General features: G+C 35.7%; 1 protein-coding gene across 1 annotated transcript in view; it reads left to right on the top strand.

Annotated features, from left to right (window-relative positions):
- Positions 1-7271: 7271 nt before the first annotated feature.
- calcr (calcitonin receptor) overlaps positions 7272-21185 on the top strand; it is a 76401-nt gene continuing 62487 nt past the window's right edge. Inside the window, exon 1 of the mRNA XM_048201566.1 lies at positions 7272-7671. The gene's annotated coding sequence lies outside the window, so the exon portion shown is untranslated. The remainder of the gene's footprint in view (positions 7672-21185) is intronic.

Genomic DNA, 21185 nt, shown 5'->3' with positions numbered 1-21185 from the left:
TATGTATAAATATTAAGGCTTTCTTATTCTGCTAAAATAAGGGTAATAGATAGATAGAAAGGGTAAAATGCTTGTATATTTAGGACACTAAGGCCCGGTTTCACAGACAAGGCTTAGCTTAAGCCAGGATTAGGCCTTAGTTCAATTAGGGCTGTTAGTTGAGGCATTAAATTCTGTCATGAAACTCTAAATGGCGTAGGCTGATAGCAAACTGCTAGCAATCACATCATTCTCAGGGCACAGCTGATTGGTTCCTGTTGTACCTGCAGCCAATGAGCTCACTGCTCAACTTTCAAATACTTGGTCAGTGTTTGCTGTAGCAGTTCAGAAACCCTCCACCTTCCCCAGCTCCACCTGTATAGATCTGCTATGGTTTATTCATGTATGCAGTATTGTACAGCAGCATGTCTGTGTCTGTGTGTAACAGACGTAAACTGTAAGATCTGTGTGTAAACCTCACTCCCCTGACCTCAAGAGGTGCTCTAGTGACTGACGCTAGATACTGCGGTCTTTAGCCTCCTTGTTAGAGTGTCCGACTCCCATGCCGGCGGACCAGGCTTCGAGTCCCACTTAGAGCATGTGGTTCAAACAGGAGGCGTTACGTTGGTGCCGTGACCCGGATAGGAGTGAGGTTTAGGGGGGTGAGTGTAACAGATATAGACTAGTAAGAGTTGTGCATGTAAACCTCACTCCCCTGAATTCAAGAGGCGCGCTAGAGACTGCATTCTTTAGCCTCCATGTTAGAGCGCCATGTCGGCGGACCCGGTTCGATTCCCTCATAAAGTGAGTGGTTCACATGCGCAGCAGCAATAATCAATTAATATCATCTATTATACCAAGACCAAACATATTAACATTGTCATATCCATTATCACGCCAAACACTTGGGGACTTGTTATGACACAACTAATGTTAAAAAGTGGAACCTTATTGTAAAGGGCTACCGAATTCTTTAAAAAATATTTTTTGGAATAAATGGAAAAACAAATCCCAGATTTTCAATGCTCAGAAGGAGAAGAGGAACTGAAATATGACAATGCCATTACTTCACACCATTGATATTAACACAAAATATAATGACCCTATCTTTATCTATAATTTCCCATACATGATAAGCAGTTCATGGAGTGAAGAGAAATAATTGTTTGGTTGTTGGGGTTCTTCAAACACAACACGGCCTGTATCTCATTTGCTCAGTGCCTCGGAGAGTGAAGGTGGCATCGTGACAAAGTGCAACGTACTTGCCAAGTTCGCCTGAGCGTGCATTAGACGTGATGACGAGCACTCAGCCTAATTGTCACAAATGGTTTGTTATGGAGACTACACTCTGATTTCTCATTTTTAGGGCTCCATAAAGGAATGATATCATGGGTGGAGTATATGACAACACATCCAAATGGATTAGAATCAGATGAAATAATAGACATCAACGATCATTGCATTATCTTCCTCTGAGAGGTCCATAACACAATGTTTTTTAATGCTGCCACCTCAGTGATACAGTACATCTCCTCTGGCCACTATGATTTTGTGCTGCAGAGAGATACTCAATCCTAATGGAATTATCATTGTTTAGTGCGGACCATAGTAGCTTATAAAACAGGTATGATGTGATCTCATGAAAACACACTGGACGCTGGCCTGCTTTCATCCTCCTGTGAGAGACTTGTATGTCCCTCACAGTTCCTCTGTCTTTTCTTTCAGGCATGAGCAGGCTGGTGTTCTGCTCTGATAGCTGTTGTGAGGGAAAAATAAGGACATCTTGTCTTTGTGTTTCCTGCTGAGTTTAACCTTTAACTGAGGTCAGTCTGTACTGTGAAAAGCATCTCTTCTGGATGTGAACGAATAAAGAGGATAACAATTTATAAAGGAGAGAATTATTGTTATGATCAAAGGGGACCTATTACGGCCTTTTTTCAAAGTATTGATTTCGTTTTTGTGCTCTACTGGAATAGGTTTTCATGCTTGAATGTTCAAAAAAACACACTATTTTTCACATTTCACATTGTTGCAGCACCTCTCTTCCCAGTCCAACGCTATCCCAATTCGTGCATATTTTACGAGGTCGCTAATTTGTACAAATTTGTACGATTTGTCCAAACCCCAGTGATGGGTAGGTTTGGGGGGTTGGGGGTTAAGGTCATTCGTACGAATTCATATGAATTTGGCAACTCGTAAAATACATACGATTTAGCAAATAACGTATGAATTCTTACGAGTGAGGTCGTATGAATTCGTACAAATTCGTCACCTCGTAAAATACGTACAAATTGCCGTGAGATCGGGTTGCCCATCTGTCAGTAAAACTCTGTTTAGTTCCTGTCGCTATGAAGCCCCTCCTTCTGAAAAGCGCAGTGTGCTCTGATTGGTCGGCTGGACCAGTGTGTTTCGAAAATGTCACGCCCCGCCCCCCACCATAAACGGACACTGCTAACGCAACTCACGGCCCTTTTTTTACGAATGCCTTGGGTGGGAATTATTCAAATGAGGAATATTGTTCCTGTAAGAAAACTCAAGACTACAATGGAGGTGTTTCAGGGAGTTCAGAAACAGTGACACTGATATAACTCCCTTTGAAATGACTTTGTGCTTTGTAACATTGCAGACCTTTTCCGTGCTCAAAAAGCAACATTAAACACTAAAAAAAAGTTGGAAATGTAAAAAAAGCATCATTTAAAACAGGGGTGGGGAACGTTGATCCTGGAGGGCCATTGTCTGGCAGAGTTTAGCTCCAACCCTGAAAAAAATCACTCACCTGCCTGTAACTTTAGTAATCCTGAAGGCCTGGATTGTGCGTTAATTAGGGTTGGAGCTAAACTCTGCAGGACAATGGCCCTCCAGGATCATCAACGTTCCCCACCCCTGATTTAAAACAACAAATTGGGCATTAAATTACAAAAATTATGATGTTTACTTGAAGAGGGATATTCAAAGTGAAAAGTAAAAGCTGTTTAAAATTGTGCGTTCACAAAGAAATGGGGTTAATTTCAAATATATGGATCAGTACACCTCTCTCAGACATGAAATCGTTTAATCTCATGCTTCTGAACAGGGCACGTTTAGTCCTTCTGAGCCATAGAGATATCATCCTTTGAAAGTTTTAATGTGTCATAAATATGCTGCTTCATGCTTATCAAATCTTTTCCTGTCTGAGTGTGAGTGTGTGTGTATGAGTGAGAATTTATGCACAGATGGGTGAGGAGGTGGATCAGAAAGAGAGAGACTGTTTGGTTCATGTAAGAGTCATGGTGTTGCATTGTTTTAGCAAGCCGTGCCTTGAAGACCAATCAACACAACAAATGCTCAGTGTCTATATCAAACTACAACATCCATGAGCTCAATTTTTTTATTTTTTTTTTGGTGAACTTATCACAAAAGGGATGATTAAAAGGTTCAGCATTTTATAACTTCAGGAGCATCACAGCAGGATTGGTATTTTCTCCTCAAATTTGTTGCTTATTCTTTCCTTTATCATTGCCTTGAATCTGGCTGCACATTCAAAGTTTGACATCAATTTTCCAGCTCCTTGAACTAAGGCAGAACCTTAACTTTCTCAGTTCACAACTGTGAGAGATTGTATCAGACCTCATGAGAAACATGCTGAGAAAGAGATGGCAGTCAAACCAAAGGGATTTAGTATTTTTCTGTAAGCATAACTAAACCAAGCATCCAAAAGAAATGATCAAAACAATCAAGAAACTGAGAACCGATGATGGCCAATGTATTATGATTATCATGTTTTTAAATAAGCAGCATATTTATGAGACATGTTATTATTTAAGACAGTACTTACCTTCACCTCTCAGGAAAATGTGTCATGGTTCCATGATGATTAAAATATATATTTTTAGTGAACATAAATTATATACAAATTACTGTAAGCAAAACAATATGTGTGAAAATAAACAAGAAGATAATTTTTAAATTAAAAAATAAGTAATTAAAAAGGCTGTGAGGAGTAAAAGGTCCTCAAAGGGAGCTGTAGTGATGGATTATACTGTAGAAATAGCGGAAAGAGTGAAAATTTGTCACCATGTGTGAATACTTTTAATACAGCTGGGTAACCTTTTTGAGAAAAAAGTAAATCCTTATTCAAAATAACCACTGTACTATTTCCTGATTATTTAAAAAAAAAAGCATTTCATAATATCTCAAGTATTACACACAACTTCTGTATCATTCTGCTTTTAGTAAACAAGCTGCATCTTGAAGCTTGTGTTAGTTCAGGCACTTCACATATGAACCTCCATTGTAATTGGAACAGTCAATATGGGTCCACTTTCTCTGTAACAAATCCATTCTCCCCACTTAAGGAGAACAATTAATTGCAGTACAGACATTCTACATTTTCCTCCTTTGCAAGCTCAGGGTTTTGGGTGGCCTTTATGACCATATCCTTTTTAACTAGGGCCTTTAGCTCCAGCAACAACTGTTGTGCTTATCAGAGAGTTACTGAGAAAAAAGCCATAGATTTAATCACCTAATACAAAACTGCAAATCATAAACAAAATCATAAACAAGCATTTTGTCTAAAAAGAGAGTTTAATCTTTCATTGCCTCTGTACATGTTTCACATTGTTAATGTTTAAAATGATTAATGTTCAACTTCCTCCTGTTGCTACTGCACCTAATGAACTCATGGATCAGGAAATGCCAGTGTATTGTGACAGTTCAGGAAAGTGTTGTGGAGGTGTTTGTTGTTATTTGGTGTTGTGGGAGAAGAAAAAAAAAGGTGCATTTTACCCCCTGGGAACTTCAACCTAAAAATCTCACATTTTTCTGTCTCTATTTGTATGAATTTATAATTTACAGGCAGTCAACAACATGTAGCATTTGTACATATTTATTTTAGGCTACTTGCAATCCACATTGTTATCGTGCTTTCTAATGCATTACCTACATTAATATGTAATAGCTTACTTGAAAACAGACATCTTTGACCGTTGTGCCATGTCCTTCTGCTTTTTCAGCATCTTGTGCATTAATTTAAACTAAGCAAACGGTCACTTCATTCATCTCACCGAGGTTAACTTTTCTTCTGTGTATCTTCTTCTTCGGCATTTATTTAACCAGTTGTTGAACAGCTGTAGCTACCGCCCCTATACCCTTAAACGGGGCACTATTTCAGGGGGCAGCCATTTGTAGTGGTGTCCAAACTCTGAAACCGTTATCGAGTGCACTCATTCAATCCCATAATGCACTGCTATAACTTCGTCTGCATCCGAAAACTGAAAAATGCTGCCTTCGGAGGACGCATTCCAAGGTACAGTAGGAAGCATCAAGGCACATCCGAATCCAAAGTTATCTTCCTGTCTCATGAGATGCCTTCATCTGATTGATCTTTGAAGGCAGCATAGATGTATCCTTCGCTGCCTTTGATATCCCACAATCCTGTGCGTTCCATTCTGTGACAGTTGAGCTAAAAAATAAAGTTGGCGTCTGAAAGTTGTGGTTGGTGGTCTGTGTGTAAATGTATGTTTTTGACCATTGTTTTCCATTTTTGATGTCACTTCTAGCGAGAAATTACTAATTAAATGTTGAATAGTTCTCACCAAAGCTCGTGCTATTTTGCTGTAGATCATTAAAATGTTACGCTGCCTCAGAATCTGTCCGAAATCAGTTTTGTGAGGTCCCATATGCACAAACACTGCCTTACACGTCATTGCCTGATAAGGCAGCGAGGCTACAACTCAGCTACCTAAGTTTTAGGATGCAGCCTACAACTGTACACTCCAGGGCTGCCAGGTTTTCACACCAAAACCCACCCTATTGCTTCTCAAAAATAGCCCAAAAATAGCCCAATCACATTTCAAAGGGGGTCTCACGGTAAAAATTGTGTTCTGGGGGTAAAATCTGCGTTTTGTGCGGGGATCCCCTGATAAAATTTGCATTCCAGGGCTTAAATATAACGTCATTTGGGGTCAATTTAAAGGATTAGTTCACTTTCAAATAAAATTTTCCTGATAATTTTCTCACACCTATGTGATCCAAGATGTTCATGTCTTTCTTTCTTCAGTCGAAAAGAAATTAAGGTTTTTGATGAAAACATTCCAAAACATCCGGTCAAAATTATAGTGCAGCTTCAAAGGGCTTTAAACGATACCAGACGAGGAATAAGGGTCTTATCTAGCGAAACGATTGGTCATTTTCGAAAAAAAATGTAAATGTATATGCTTTATATAAACAAATGATCGCCTTTCAAGTGCTTCCGCCAAAACCACACTTTCGTATTCTTCAAAAAGCTTACGCTGTATGTCCTACGCCTTCCCTATTCAACTTACGGAACGAATGCAGCGCCAGTTGCATTTTTTACGTAAGTTGAATAGGGAAGGCGTAGGACATACAGCGTAAGCTTTTTGAAGAATACGAAAGTGTGGTTTTGGCGGAAGCACTTGGAAGATTTTTTTTTCGAAAACAACACTGCAACACTGGTACACTCAATGGCTAGAGAATACCTATAATGCACTGTGAGGGTCGTGCCGAATGAATTCCTGTGTCTGACCAGAAGATGGCGCCCGCAGCTTAATCATCCATCCATCCGTTTTTCAAACCGCTGGTCCAATGTGGGTACAGCGTAATTTCATACAGGTAAAAATTCCTTTTTAATTAACTATAAAATTGTTTAAGGTTTGTACATGTTAGTTTCCACGGCAGAGTTCAAGACAAATCTTCTCATTACTACTTGAGCAGCCAGTTTTCTAAGTTATTAAACGGCAAGAACAAACTAAAGCCTACAAAAGCGGCAGCCCTCAGTATCCGAATTCACTCACTCGTTTTCATTCATTGAACTATAGTGGACGAATGTAGGGAATAGTGATTTCGAATGTTTGTTTCAAATAACTAAGTTCTAAAAACCACAAATATGAGTTCACAATGAGCTAAACAGATGGAACACAAGTCGCATTCTTCTCGGGAAGAAACCATAGCAACAGTTCAGAGCTGGAGCGTTTTCAGTCAGGATCGGTTTCGGACAGTGCACTGACAAATCACAAGTTCACAAGCCATTATCTATCACGTTATTGTAGTTTATTTTCTTTAAAAAAATCTGTATAAAAAATCTTTAGTGCTTTGTTTAGGTAATAAGTAGGCTACGTGGTTTGAGCAAGAGGAACCTCAAGAGAAAAGCCCCCGAATTATTCTCACACTGTGACTAATATTATGCTAATATAGCTTCGAAACGAGCCGTCTACCTAGACAGCACACAGTAGAAATAGGTGCTGCTTCATATTTTTGTGGAAACTGTCATTTTATTTTTTCAAGATTTTTTTATGAACAGCCTATGGGGCTCAAAATGCTGTCTATGAAGGCAGCTCATAGGTTTTTGAAACAGTCTCAGTGTCTTTGAGCGTGATGGAGCCCGCTGTCAGTAATTCTAGGAGGAGCCCACACGCTCCACATGCTCGGCTCGAGATGAGGGGCAGTTAGATGCACTTGGATTACCGGCTGCTGAACTGAAACGACTCCGCTCATAAAAAAAAAAAATATGTAAAACAGTGACGTTTCTGATTACATGTCTTTTTAACGAGTGGATATTCTCCTCGGGCAGAGATAAAACACAAGATGCAGTAACAGCATCACTTATTTTTAGTCCCAGACGATGGAATTCAGTTTGAGAAGCCCAGTGTGAGAAAGTGAAGTACGCAAAGGATTTACATTCTCATCCACATAAAGGTAAGATGTACATTTTATTATGATGGGATAAAAACTATGGCGCTCTATTGTTTCATTACCTGCATGTTTTAAGCATATATGATCCCTTAGTTTAATTTAAATCGCATAATTTGACTTCTGCCTATATGTGGTGCTTTACAATGAGCTTTGATTTGAAGTATGTATATAAATATGGAGAATAAAAATAAAAGGTTCATAAAAAAAAATGGCTTCTAAATTTGCACAATATAGCTAAATAGTTAGTAATAATTGCAGATTTATTGCAAATTGTAGATTTATTAAGATAACGACATGTATTGACTGAACTTAAAGCCATTTGAAAACACGAGTTGAGCTATTTTATTACCTTAGCAATTATATAATATGTGTACTCATGACAGCATGGCAGGATCTGTTTTATAAATACTTTAAATATAAGACATCCAGCCTGAAAGTGACAGATATCACCCCAGATGCCTCATAAACTGGAAGTGTTTCACAGTTCCATGCTGTGTACTGGTCTAGTTAAAGTTCCTTTGGTTATGATTATGATACATTTCATCATTAGAACATTGGCTCATTATATAAACCATATACAGGAAGCAGATCTTCTAGGTTTCATTCTCCTTTATGGCAGGAGGATTAAATTGGATTCGCCACTGTATATTCCACTGATAGGATTAAGAGGTGCAACTGGGAACGCTTAAAAAATGATGAAACACACCATTGCAGATGCTGTTTTTACAATTCCATTATAAAGTAACAGGGATCTTTTAAATAAAGTGTTCAATGTGATGCATATGATCTTATTACTTGCAATGCATGCTAAAGTCAAATGTCAGAAAGCACCGAAAATAAGGCACAAAGCAACAATGATTTTTCTTTGCAGAGATAAGGGTTTGACCTGTAATCAAATAGTACAAAATGCATTATTTGAGTGGGGCTGAGAGCAAACACGTAGAGCTAGGTTTTAGATACCGACTGCTTTTTATAGAATGCTTGTGGGTTTCCTGTCTGACCAGCCTGAGAACAAGTTCATCTCAAACATGAAACCAAGCAAACCAAACACGAAAGTAAATCACCATAGAGAGTGAAAACAACCATGTTAATGTAGGACTAGTCTCAGTTCATGGGGTCATGGACATTCACTTGTTGAGCTCTGCTCCTAATTCAGCTAATGGCTCATATATTATTCATTAGTGTGTTTGGGACTGTCCTAGGCCATGTCTACATGTCTGTAGTGCTTAAAATGTTACGCGGAGGTAATCTACCAAAAAAACGATACTTGCCACAGACCTAATGGGCTTTTGTAGAGAAGAAGAGTAATAATCTACTTGACTACGGCATCCGTTGTTGTATAATTGGAGCCTTTTTTACAGTTGATATTGGCTTAGCATAAGAAGATGTTTGAATTTTTTTAATGGAAGAGAAGTGACTGGATATAAATTTAACTACTATCCTTTGAAAGTGAATTATATTTTTTAATAACATAAAGTGCAGAGCATGAAAATTAAACCCATTACCTGTAATTAAGTTTTCTGTTTATTTCGAATACATTCAGTTATGAACATCGATTGTATGTTATTGTTATACAAAACATGCTTTTTAATGCACTTTATTCTTTTTCAGTTGATGATTCAGCTCAAGAGTAAATATGTACCTGAATATGATCTTTTGAATAATCTCCTTGTAAGGTTTAATGCTATTCTATCAGGTAGATTTTGATTTAATTTGGGCAAATTTGCAATACACAGGCAGACTTATGTTAATCCATGCTTGTTCTGGACAGTCTACACATGAGGCATGATGTACTGTATCAGTAGGTGGAGCTAAAGTACAATCATGTTCCATACTGCGATCTAGAGCTGCCCACTAAAGAGGCATTTAGAAGACTGCTAGGTATGTTTTGGCAATTTTGGTGGGATATTTTAAATACTAAACATTTTAAAGAATTATGAAAATGTATACACTAAAGTTTAGGGTCAGTACAAACATTTTCAGAAAAGAAAGTAATACTTTCATTCAGGAAGGAAGCATTAAATTGGTCAAAAGTGACAGTCAAAGTCATTTATATACACTCTTAGAAAAAAAGGTACGCCGCTAAAGATACATCTTTGTACCTTACTTACCCCAAAATGGTACATATTAGTACCTTAAAGGTACATATTAGTACTTTAAAAGTAAATATTAGTACCTTTTCACTTTTGTACTTCAGGGTACTGTCCCACAGTCCCAGTGACAAACACCGTACATCTTTTTCTGACAGTGATGTTACAAAAGAATTCTATTTCAAATAAATAGTTCTTTTAAAATGTTCTATTAATCAAAGAATCCTGATCAAATGTATCATAGATGTATCACAAGATATGTTTCCAAAATAAGCTTTGCCACCACATGAATAAAATGCATTTTAAAATGAATTAAAATAGAAAAGAGTTATTTACATTCACTCTAAAAAATGCTGAGTGAAAAACAACCCAAGTTGGGTTAAATATGGACAAACCTAGCAGTTGGGTTAAAAGTTTGCCCAATCTGCTGCACAGTTTAATTTAACTCATCTATTGTTTAAAAATTACTGTATGGCTGGCTTTAAATGAACCCAAAAGTAAAATTCAGACACTTTAATAGCAATTTAATAAATGTTTATTATTTAATTGTTATTTATTAAACATTAATAAATGTTCATTTATTAAACATATTAATAAATGTTAATTTCTTCCCTATATATTAATAAATGTTAATTTTTTGGGGGATCATTTTAAGCAAGCAGTATAGTCATTTTTAAACAATAGTTGAGTTAAATAAATCTACCAAGGTTTGTCCATTTTTAACCCAACTTGGGTTGTTTTTAACCCAGTATTTTTTATTTTAGTGTTGTAATAATACATTGTAATAATATTTCACAATATTCAAAAACATTAAAAATAAATCTTACCAACTCCAAACTTTTGAACTGTAGTGTACGTCATTTGAAGTAATTGTCTTTCTCACAATACATTATTCATGAGTAATGTCACATGCCCTATTTATCATGATTGACTTTATTTAATGGAAGGCATTTCACTCAGATATTAATTACCATGCTTGTTTAAACTGAATTGATTTGAGTATTTTTAAATGAAGCATATCACATGAATAGTAGAAGCACCCGTTTTCATAAGCGCTTGGGCGTGAATGAGGAATGTTCATTTCTTTTGTGCATGAGAGTTTGAGTATCTCAGAAACAGGTCCTCAGATTAATCACAGGAAGAGAACTCAAAATTGAGCAAAATGGTTTCTAAATTAAGCCTCACAAAAGTTTTCCTTTATGTCTGAAATATGTTTCCACATGTGTTTGATTTTTTTTCTGTTTTTTTTTCACTCTCATCTTCTCCAATGTTATGTGCTGAATTCAGTTAATGCAATCTTACTTCATTATTGTTCTAGTGGTCTACACTACTGCCTCATTTGCAGCCTATTTGGTTTTCTCTATTTGGCTCTGCTCTCCGGCAGGCAGGCTGACAGACAAGCAGAGGTTGACAGCAGGCAATGCATGGTTGGTTTGGAGCTCTCTCTCTCTCTCTTTCTTTCTTTCTCTGTGTAATGGGAGTGCTTGGCATCACATGGGCTTGTCTGCTCAATACACTGCCTTTGCGTCAGTGGCGTTTCGTGATCGCTTTGCTTAAGTTATTGAATACGCAGAACAGTCTTATTTGCTTTCCTGAGAAGGTGAGGTTGTTTTTTATCACAGGTTTGTAAGATTCATCGTTGCTGAGGCTTGGACATCATACAGTATCAGCATGTCAAGTTCTTGCCATGCTACTATATGCTAAACTATATGTTTTTGAATTTTGAAGATACAATAGCAATTTAGATTTGGTTAAGGCACTAATGCAACCTGGCTGTTTACACCTGGTAATAAGATGTGTTTTGGTCGATAGGATTGCAAGTAGACACATTCCCGTTTACAACTGGTGCTTTAATCTGTCTCTTTCGTCCACTTTCAACCACTTCTGTCCTTATTTCTTCGGCTGGAGGGTCTATGGGTGGGTAAATATATGGGCTTTTTCAGATCTTTCGATCTAATTGATGAAGTAATCTCACTTAATTTACATACGAACGCGACCAGAGAAGACGGAAAAACATACAGAGAGCATCAGCTTTCATTTCTGCTCTGACAGCCGCAAGACCACGCCGAACACTGTGAGTGTGTGTTAAATCTTAATACCAGGTGTAAACAGGGCCTTAAAGGGATAGTTCACCCAAAAATGATCATTTACTCACCATTATATCATTCCAAAACTTTATTTATTCTGTGGAACAAAATAGAAGATATGTAGAAAAATGTGCTTTTTTTGTCCAAACATTGAATGTCAGTGTGGTGTTTTGAACGCCACTGACAATATCTTCTTTTGTTCTCTGCATATCTATAGACTGACATGAGGGTAAGAAGCTAAATGATGACAGAATTTTCATTTTTGGGTGAACTGTCTTTTTATTCTATATGGTTTCAAGTAATCTTCATCATGCTGAACACTTGGAAGAAGAAAAACTGTTTTGGTGCTTGACTGCAGTAAAATGCTTTAGTAATGTTTTCTCATATGGACATGCTCAGATGGGACAAAATATGGGACAAGCATATTGAACTGGCTGCGATCTCAGTGGAGGCACTGTCAAGCTGCCATATGTGTTGTGTAATGAACTCTATAAAGCTTTTATGTAAGGTTGAATTGGTTCGCAATGACTGACAGTCATGGCAGGAAAAGGAATATGCTAGTTTGAGAAAACGAGCAACCAAATTCGCATTCATGTTCCTAAATGAAAATGATAGGATATTTTGTAACCAAAAAAATATCTTTTGGGTAATAAATAAAAAAATGGAGCTGAAGTCCACTGATTAAAATGTTTGTAGGTGAAAAGCTCTGTATCAATTCCTTGATACATAAAATTTTTTGGGTGTAGGAACATGCTGTCCCAAGACATTTCTTCCTCTCTCTAACATATTTACAACTTGTTTTAAGCTATGTATGGTTGAAATGTTAGTACTATATAGACCTATATAAAGCAGCTGGTTTCTATGGATGCTTGTTTCCATCACTGAATAAAAAAAGAAGGTAATTTAGACTTTTTATCTCACAATTCAGAATTTTTTCTTGCAATTGTGAGTTTACATCTCCCAATTCTGACTTTTTTTCTCAGATTTGTGAGATATAAACACAATTCATAAATTAGTTATAAAGTCCAAATTACACATATAAAGTCGTAATTCTGACTTTTTTCTTGCAATTGCGAGTTTACGTCTCCCAATTCTGACTTTTTTTCTCAGATTTGTTAGATATAAACACAATTCATAAATTAGTTATAAAGTCCAAATTACACATATAACATATATAGTCGTAATTCTGACTTTTTTCTTGCAATTGCGAGTTTATATCATGCATTTTGGACTTTTTTTCTCAGAATTGCAAGATACAAACCCGCAATTGCAAGTTATAAAGTCCGAATTGTGAGATATAAACTTGCCATTGTGAGAAAAATGTCAGAATTGTGAGATATTTTCTTTCTCACAATGATTTTATAACTCGCAATTGCGAGTTTATATCTCACAGTTCTGACCTTTTCTCAGAATTGTGTGGTTAAAATTCTGGGAAAAGTCAGAATTGTGAGATAAAAAGTTGCAAATACCTTTTGTTTTTTGTTTTTTTTATTCTGTGGCAGAAATAAGCTTTGATAGGTTGCACTATGTTACTTCATTTTTTAAAATGGCTTTCTCTGGTGTAAGACAAGCAGTGCTGATGGGTTGTTATCAATAGCAACATCTTTTTTGATTGTTCCGAAAAATTGCCTTGTGATTGTACAGGTATAAATGTAGTTTTTTCGGATATTGCTCTTACAGAAGCAGCAGGTATGTGCATTTTAATCCTCACCAGTATTCTCAGAAGGCTTTCAGTCAGCACACTGCTAAAGTGTTTATAATATTCCAATACTGAGACAGACAGAGTGTTATTTTACCCCCTGTGGTTGGCTAATTTAAACCATACATGAAAAGTACAGACATACATTTCTGGACATTAACAACAGTTTATCAACGTTTTAAATTTCATAAATAGTTACATTTGTGTCAGCCTAGCAGTGCCTTATACATTTGTACCTCTCGCAAGTTAAGATTTCTTTGTTTATTCTTAATAATTCTTTGTATTATCTTTTCCAAATAGTACTGAATTACTTATGTTTACACAATTCTATTTATATATTACAACATTTATTCATTCCAGAATTGTGTTTAGCGAGGCTGACAGCACCAGACGCTGTTCACCGTATACACAAGTATTTTAATACTGTGAAACATTTCCAAGCGTCATTTTCAATGCCAAGTCACGACTGAAGACAGAGGAAGTCTTTTCATGTGGTGATCAAAACTTTTCCTAGCTTCTCATTTCTCAGTGTGGAAAAACAGAGTAGCGCGTATTTCTAGTGTCTGAATAGGAATTTTAGTGTTTACATAATCTGCACAGACTGTTATCAGAATATCATACAATTGACTGATAAAGACACATTTAATCAGTTTTAAACCAAACAAAACCTATTCTTTACATGTGAGATTGATGGGAATTAGCTCAAAATATGCATACAGTACAGATGGTTGAGCAAAAATGTATTTTTTCCTATTCATACATTAATTTATTAAAAGTGGGGCAATTCAGGATTTTTAGTGGTTTGTTTAAAGCGGTTCCTCCGCTGCCTTGCTGCCAGTTGTGTTAAGACTCTCTGGAGAACAAGCAGCACATTTTCTCAGCAGGCAAAGACAGACACAGCTGTGCAGGCTTTATATTTAACCTCATAGTTGGCTGTTGATAAAAACTAAAAGTGATTTATATAATTCATGTGGTGAAAACTGGATCCACTGTCATAACATAATTACATAATATGTATTATATTCCATTCAATTTATATATTCTTGCAATAGGGTGAACAGTTAAATAAATAAAGGGATGCATTAATAAATTAATTCAATTAAATATAAAATAAGCTGTAGCCATAAGGGTAAAAAAAAAAAAAATCTAGAAAAACAACAACTTTGTACTGTATGTGACTGGGTCAAAGGAGAAACATTGCATTTTAGGACTAAAATGATATTAATGAGACTTAGGAAAGAATTCAGGGCTGATCATACACTCTAAAAAATGCTGGGTTAAAAACAACCCAGGTTGGGTTGAAAATGAACAAACCCAGTGGTTGGGTTAAATGTTTACACAACATGCTGGGCAGTTTTATTTAACCCAACTATTGTTTAAAAATTAATATATGGCTGGCTCAAAATGAACCCAAAATAGGCTGGAAATTAAAAATCAGACACTTAATTACTAGCGGCAGCAATAATGTGAAAAAAAGGTGAACATTTATTAGTAAGCAATTTAATGAATGTTTATCGTTTAGCTATTATTCATTAAATTTATTAATAAATGTTCATTTATTAAACATATTAATAAATGTTCATTTCCAAAATATTTTGGGTTCATTTTAAGCAAGAAATACAGTAATTTTTAAACAATAGCTGAGCTAAATAAAACTACCCAGCAGGTTGGGCAAACATTTAACCCAACTGCTGGGTTACAACAACCCAGTCACTAGGTTTGTCCATTTTCAACCCAATTTGGGTTCTTTTTAACCCAGCATTTTTTAGAGTGTGTTATGAAGAACTATCTTAGCATTGGGGGACAAAATCCTGATTTTTTTTTTTTTTTGCATAGATCTGAAACTTAGATGGTTGTAATTCATGAATGGGTTGGAATACAGACCTGAGGTTGGTCTCTTTTTTAAAGAAGTCACTCAGCAGATTATTGAAGAAGTAAAAGCACTTAAAAAAGTATAAGCATAAAAAAAGTTTGTTTACTGTAAAGCAAATGCACTGACCTAAACATTTTTCATTTTATACAAAATATATATTTTACTCTAACATTGCTAGAAATCCAAAGCTATATGTCTAACCAAGTTGTGTTCTAAATTTGAATTTGATATCATTAAAAATAAGCTCACAAAATTGTTTTAAAGTACCTTTTCCTTGGTAACAGATCAATTTCAAAATGGTTTTCAGAGGATGAATTTTGAGTGTTTATACTTTCAAATGATACCGAATTTAGTTTATTTTAGTAATTACTAAAATATGTGAGTGCGCCAAGTATCCCTCTACCGGGACACTGACAGTTAACAGGCTCTCTTGGGTCATCCGATATGAAGTGGTCAGGTAAATGCAGGTAAATTGGCTCCAAAATGTTTTGCGATCCGATACACCCAAACCACCTTTAGAGGTAGTCAAAGACGCATGTGATCCCATCATATTGGTTGTGCAAACTATAATCTGTCTGAGTCACCTCTGCACTAAAACAGCTTTTTAAATGTGTACCTTTAAACTGAACAATTTAAAGGCTCGTACATACACATGCACAACACCCTGATGTATGTGCGTAGTCCGTTCAAAAAGTACATCTGTCTTGCCTGACCACTTGTGATCATATCACGCAAGACTGATGTTAATAACTGCTGGTATTAACTGGGCCAATGTTGCGTAACTTCTGCTAAATGAGGGATGATGTGTTTTATAGCAAGACCAGAAGAACATTAAGGCCTTTTTGGGTGTGCACATTTCGAATACAACTGGCCATACAAATGTGTCTCTGCAAACTATGATTTATCATTAATTCCCCTAATATATGCAAAAGTATTGTTGACTGCAATGATGATTCTCATGCAGGACAGCAACATTTTTTGTTTAATGCTCTTTTTGGCCCATATGGCTACCCATTTTTCGGTTACTCATATAGTCAGAATTGTGTGTTATAAAGTCAGAATTGCGTGATATAAAAGAATCGCGAGTTATAAAGTCAGAAATGTGAGATATAAACTTGCAATTGTGTGTTATAAGTCAGTATTGCATGATATCAAATCAGAATTGCGAGTTATAAAGTCAGAATTGTGAGATATAAACTTGCAATTGTGTGTTATAATGTCCAATTGTGAGGGAAAAAATAAGTTTTTCTCAAAATTGTTTACATCGCTCAATTCAGATTTTATAACTCGCAATTGCATGTTATAAAGTCGTAATTGCAAGAAAAATCAGAATTGTAAGTTTATGTCTCGCAATTCTGACTATAAGACGCAATTACGAGTTTATATCAATTCTGACTTTATAACTTTCAATTATGTTTATATCTTGCAATTCTGAGAAAAAGGTCAGAATTGCGAGTTATAAAGTCAGAAATGTGAGATATAAACTTGCAATTGTGTGTTATAAGTCAGTATTGCATGATATCAAATCAGAATTGCGAGTTATAAAGTCAGAATTGTGAGATATAAACTTGCAATCGTGTGTTATAATGTCCAATTGTGAGGGAAAAAATTGTTTACATCGCTCAATTCAGATTTTATAACTCGCAATTGCATGTTATAAAGTCGGAATTGCAAGAAAAATCAGAATTGTAAGTTTATATCTGGCAATTCTGACTATAAGACGCAATTACGAGTTTATATCAATTCTGACTTTATAACTTTCAATTGTGTTTATATCTTGCAATTCTGAGAAAAAGGTCAGAATTGCGAGTTATAATGTCAGAAATGTGAGATATAAACTTGCAATTGTGTGTTATAAGTCAGTATTGCATGATATCAAATCAGAATTGCGAGTTATAAAGTCAGAATTGTGAGATATAAACTTGCAATTGTGTGTTATAATGTCCAATTGTGAGGGAAAAAATAAGTTTTTCTCAAAATTGTTTACATCGCTCAATTTAGATTTTATAACTCGCAATTGCATGTTATAAAGTCGGAATTGCAAGAAAAATCAGAATTGTAAGTTTATATCTCGCAATTCTGACTATAAGACGCAATTACGAGTTTATATCAATTCTGACTTTATAACTTTCAATTGTGTTTATATCTTGCAATTCTGAGAAAAAGGTCAGAATTGCGAGTTATAATGTCAGAAATGTGAGATATAAACTTGCAATTGTGTGTTATAAGTCAGTATTGCATGATATCAAATCAGAATTGCGAGTTATAAAGTCAGAATTGTGAGATATAAACTTGCAATCGTGTGTTATAATGTCCAATTGTGAGGGAAAAAATTGTTTACATCGCTCAATTCAGATTTTATAACTCGCAATTGCATGTTATAAAGTCGGAATTGCAAGAAAAATCAGAATTGTAAGTTTATATCTGGCAATTCTGACTATAAGACGCAATTACGAGTTTATATCAATTCTGACTTTATAACTTTCAATTGTGTTTATATCTTGCAATTCTGAGAAAAAGGTCAGAATTGCGAGTTATAATGTCAGAAATGTGAGATATAAACTTGCAATTGTGTGTTATAAGTCAGTATTGCATGATATCAAATCAGAATTGCGAGTTATAAAGTCAGAATTGTGAGATATAAACTTGCAATTGTGTGTTATAATGTCCAATTGTGAGGGAAAAAATAAGTTTTTCTCAAAATTGTTTACATCGCTCAATTTAGATTTTATAACTCGCAATTGCATGTTATAAAGTCGGAATTGCAAGAAAAATCAGAATTGTAAGTTTATATCTCGCAATTCTGACTATAAGACGCAATTACGAGTTTATATCAATTCTGACTTTATAACTTTCAATTGTGTTTATATCTTGCAATTCTGAGAAAAAGGTCAGAATTGCGAGTTATAATGTCAGAAATGTGAGATATAAACTTGCAATTGTGTGTTATAAGTCAGTATTGCATGATATCAAATCAGAATTGCGAGTTATAAAGTCAGAATTGTGAGATATAAACTTGCAATCGTGTGTTATAATGTCCAATTGTGAGGGAAAAAATAAGTTTTTCTCAAAATTGTTTACATCGCTCAATTCAGATTTTATAACTCGCAATTGCATGTTATAAAGTCGGAATTGCAAGAAAAATCAGAATTGTAAGTTTATATCTCGCAATTCTGACTATAAGACGCAATTACGAGTTTATATCAATTCTGACTTTATAACTTTCAATTGTGTTTATATCTTGCAATTCTGAGAAAAAGGTCAGAATTGCGAGTTATAAAGTCAGAAATGTGAGATATAAACTTGCAATTGTGTGTTATAAGTCAGTATTGCATGATATCAAATCAGAATTGCAAGTTATAAAGTCAGAATTGTGAGATATAAACTTGCAATTGTGTGTTATAATGTCCAATTGTGAGAAAAAAGTCTGTGAGATCACAGTGACTAAGTATAAATAAACACAACCTATGATGGAAGAATACCCAATTTGCATTGGCTGTTTTGATTGAATGTCTGATAAAAAAAAAAAGCTTTGCTTGTAAACTGATTTAGATGAGCCAGCAAAGCAGTGGAATAATGAACATGCAGTTTCCTATAGATTCCTGCCAACAGTTCTATTTTCCCCCCATTCATATCTGTTAGACAGCCCCCTAGAAATTAGCATATGAAGTGACGCTTTGTATCTACAGTATGTGCACTTTTCTTCCATGATATTTAATAAAAAGTCACAAACAAAATTAGAGCTTGCTTTAGACTTGATTTGTATGGTAATTGTACATTGCATAGATTTAAACCCACAGGAAGGTACAGTATGGAGTATGGTTTCTGGATACTCTATTGTTCATCTCACTGCATGTAACGATTTTCCATGCTTGGAAAATAAGGAGAAAAACAGAGCAAATTTGGAGTCATTAAGCATTATCTTTTCCCAAAGCCTCCATTGACTGCCCGCGATGTGCCTTGTCTGTCTGCTCCCAGAAAGCTATTCTGCTGTTCGTGCCCCATTATCTGATTTATAGAGTTGATGTTTGTTCCATTAACCAAACCGTATCCATTTCCAATTGCTAACTTTTTCAATACCTCTGTACAGATTTAGTGTTGGGATTACTATGGGTTTTTCGTACCTGCGTGCACAATGATGGTCTTTATTCAGCCATTTCTATCAGAACAGTGTTTGTAAAGCCCCACCATGTCTAACCAATTTACATTGCCATTACTATTGAGCAAATCCGTATTACTCATATTCATATTTCTATATATCTTGCAGTCAGTTTAATCACCTGGAGTCCCTGCTGATTCCAAAGCTATTAAAGAAAACATGTTTGACCTTCTCAGTAATAAAGTTCTAGTTTGTCTTTCGTCCATGTTTTTTGTAATTTTGATGTCAAATCAGGAAAAAATTGTTAAAAATTACTTGAGGTGTCACTCAGAATCCTGAAAATCCGCCGTCTACATCTGGAAAACAAAAAGACAGATCATTCTTGATAGCTGAAATGTAAGATTCTAGGAACCTGAATGAAAATGACTGAATGAATCCTCAGAAAAAGAAAAAGATGACGTGTCAGATAAAACGCCATCAGTCTTTCCTCCTGCTGTTGAAACCGTCTTGTGCATATCGATGCAAAAATCTGCAGAGAAACAGAAATAGAAGTCATTTTATCAGATGGAAGTCAGTTAAGGTCAGTGAAAATGTCATAACTGTCAAAAATGTGAAGCTGCTTCACTTAGATAATCAAAGTTTAATTCTCATTTGTTTGCATTGCAGCTCACCCAAAGTGAACGACAGCCTCAGAGAGAGAAACGTTACTTAATATTTGACAGTCTGCCAGATTGAAATATAAACGGGTCAACTTCATTTACATAGAGAATCAAATATTCCTGATTACAATGATCAAATGCAGTGGCGTTCTGCTTTTCAGTGTCTTGCGCTGAGTTTTAAAACGCTGTCAAGTTAAAAGTTCAGCTTTTAAAAACACGTCTCCACACCCTCCACACTAAGCACAACAAACTGAAAAGCAGACGAGCCACAACGGTCAAAGACGTTTGTTTAACCCATTGTTTATCGAAAACAAACTTGTCTCCTTTTCATTACCACTGGGCTAGGGCACACACGTGAATGAATCTTCAAAAAGATCAGAGGCAGAGTTTTAAAGCCCTCGTTATCTGTAGTAGTAGGTGGGACTGTCAGCTGGGGAATTTCAATAAACCCTTATTGATTCAAAAAGCTGATAAGATAATAATAAAGATGTTCAGCAAAATTGATAACATGCTTAATCCTCTTAATCCCATCAGGAGGTGAACAAAGTGTACTGAGTATAACATTGTATAATTAGAAAAACTTTTATGTGACAATTATGATTTTAAAATTGTAATTTTGTAATTGTAACAAAGCGCATTATGGTGAAATGCATCAAAAGGAGCTCTATGGGGATGATGTGAGATGATTACATTCAAAATCACACTGCAAACGCAGGTATGACTAACAGCCCTTGTTTAAACTGTGACTGCTTCTTCTCGCTTTGCTTCTTTTTTAAGCTGTGAGATGTTCTTCTGAGAAAGTCTGCCTCTGCAGGAAACAGTGCCCTAAGAAACTTAAGTCCTACTTTATGTTCCCCCAGAGTTTAAAGGAGTTTATGGTACCAGAGGCAAGCCCAGTCCCATGTTTTCTAAGGGAAAGGAAAATGCATGAGCTCACAGTATGCCATCTCAGATAAAAGTGCCTTGAAATTTAGCCCGACTCTGCAAAATTGCTCCATGCCTGCTCTTAT

The sequence above is a fragment of the Megalobrama amblycephala genome, linkage group LG9 (genome assembly GCF_018812025.1).
Source record: "Megalobrama amblycephala isolate DHTTF-2021 linkage group LG9, ASM1881202v1, whole genome shotgun sequence".
NCBI lineage: Eukaryota > Metazoa > Chordata > Actinopteri > Cypriniformes > Xenocyprididae > Megalobrama > Megalobrama amblycephala.
The sequence above is the reverse complement of the archived record's forward strand: the minus strand, read 5'-3'. Positions and strand labels throughout refer to the sequence as shown.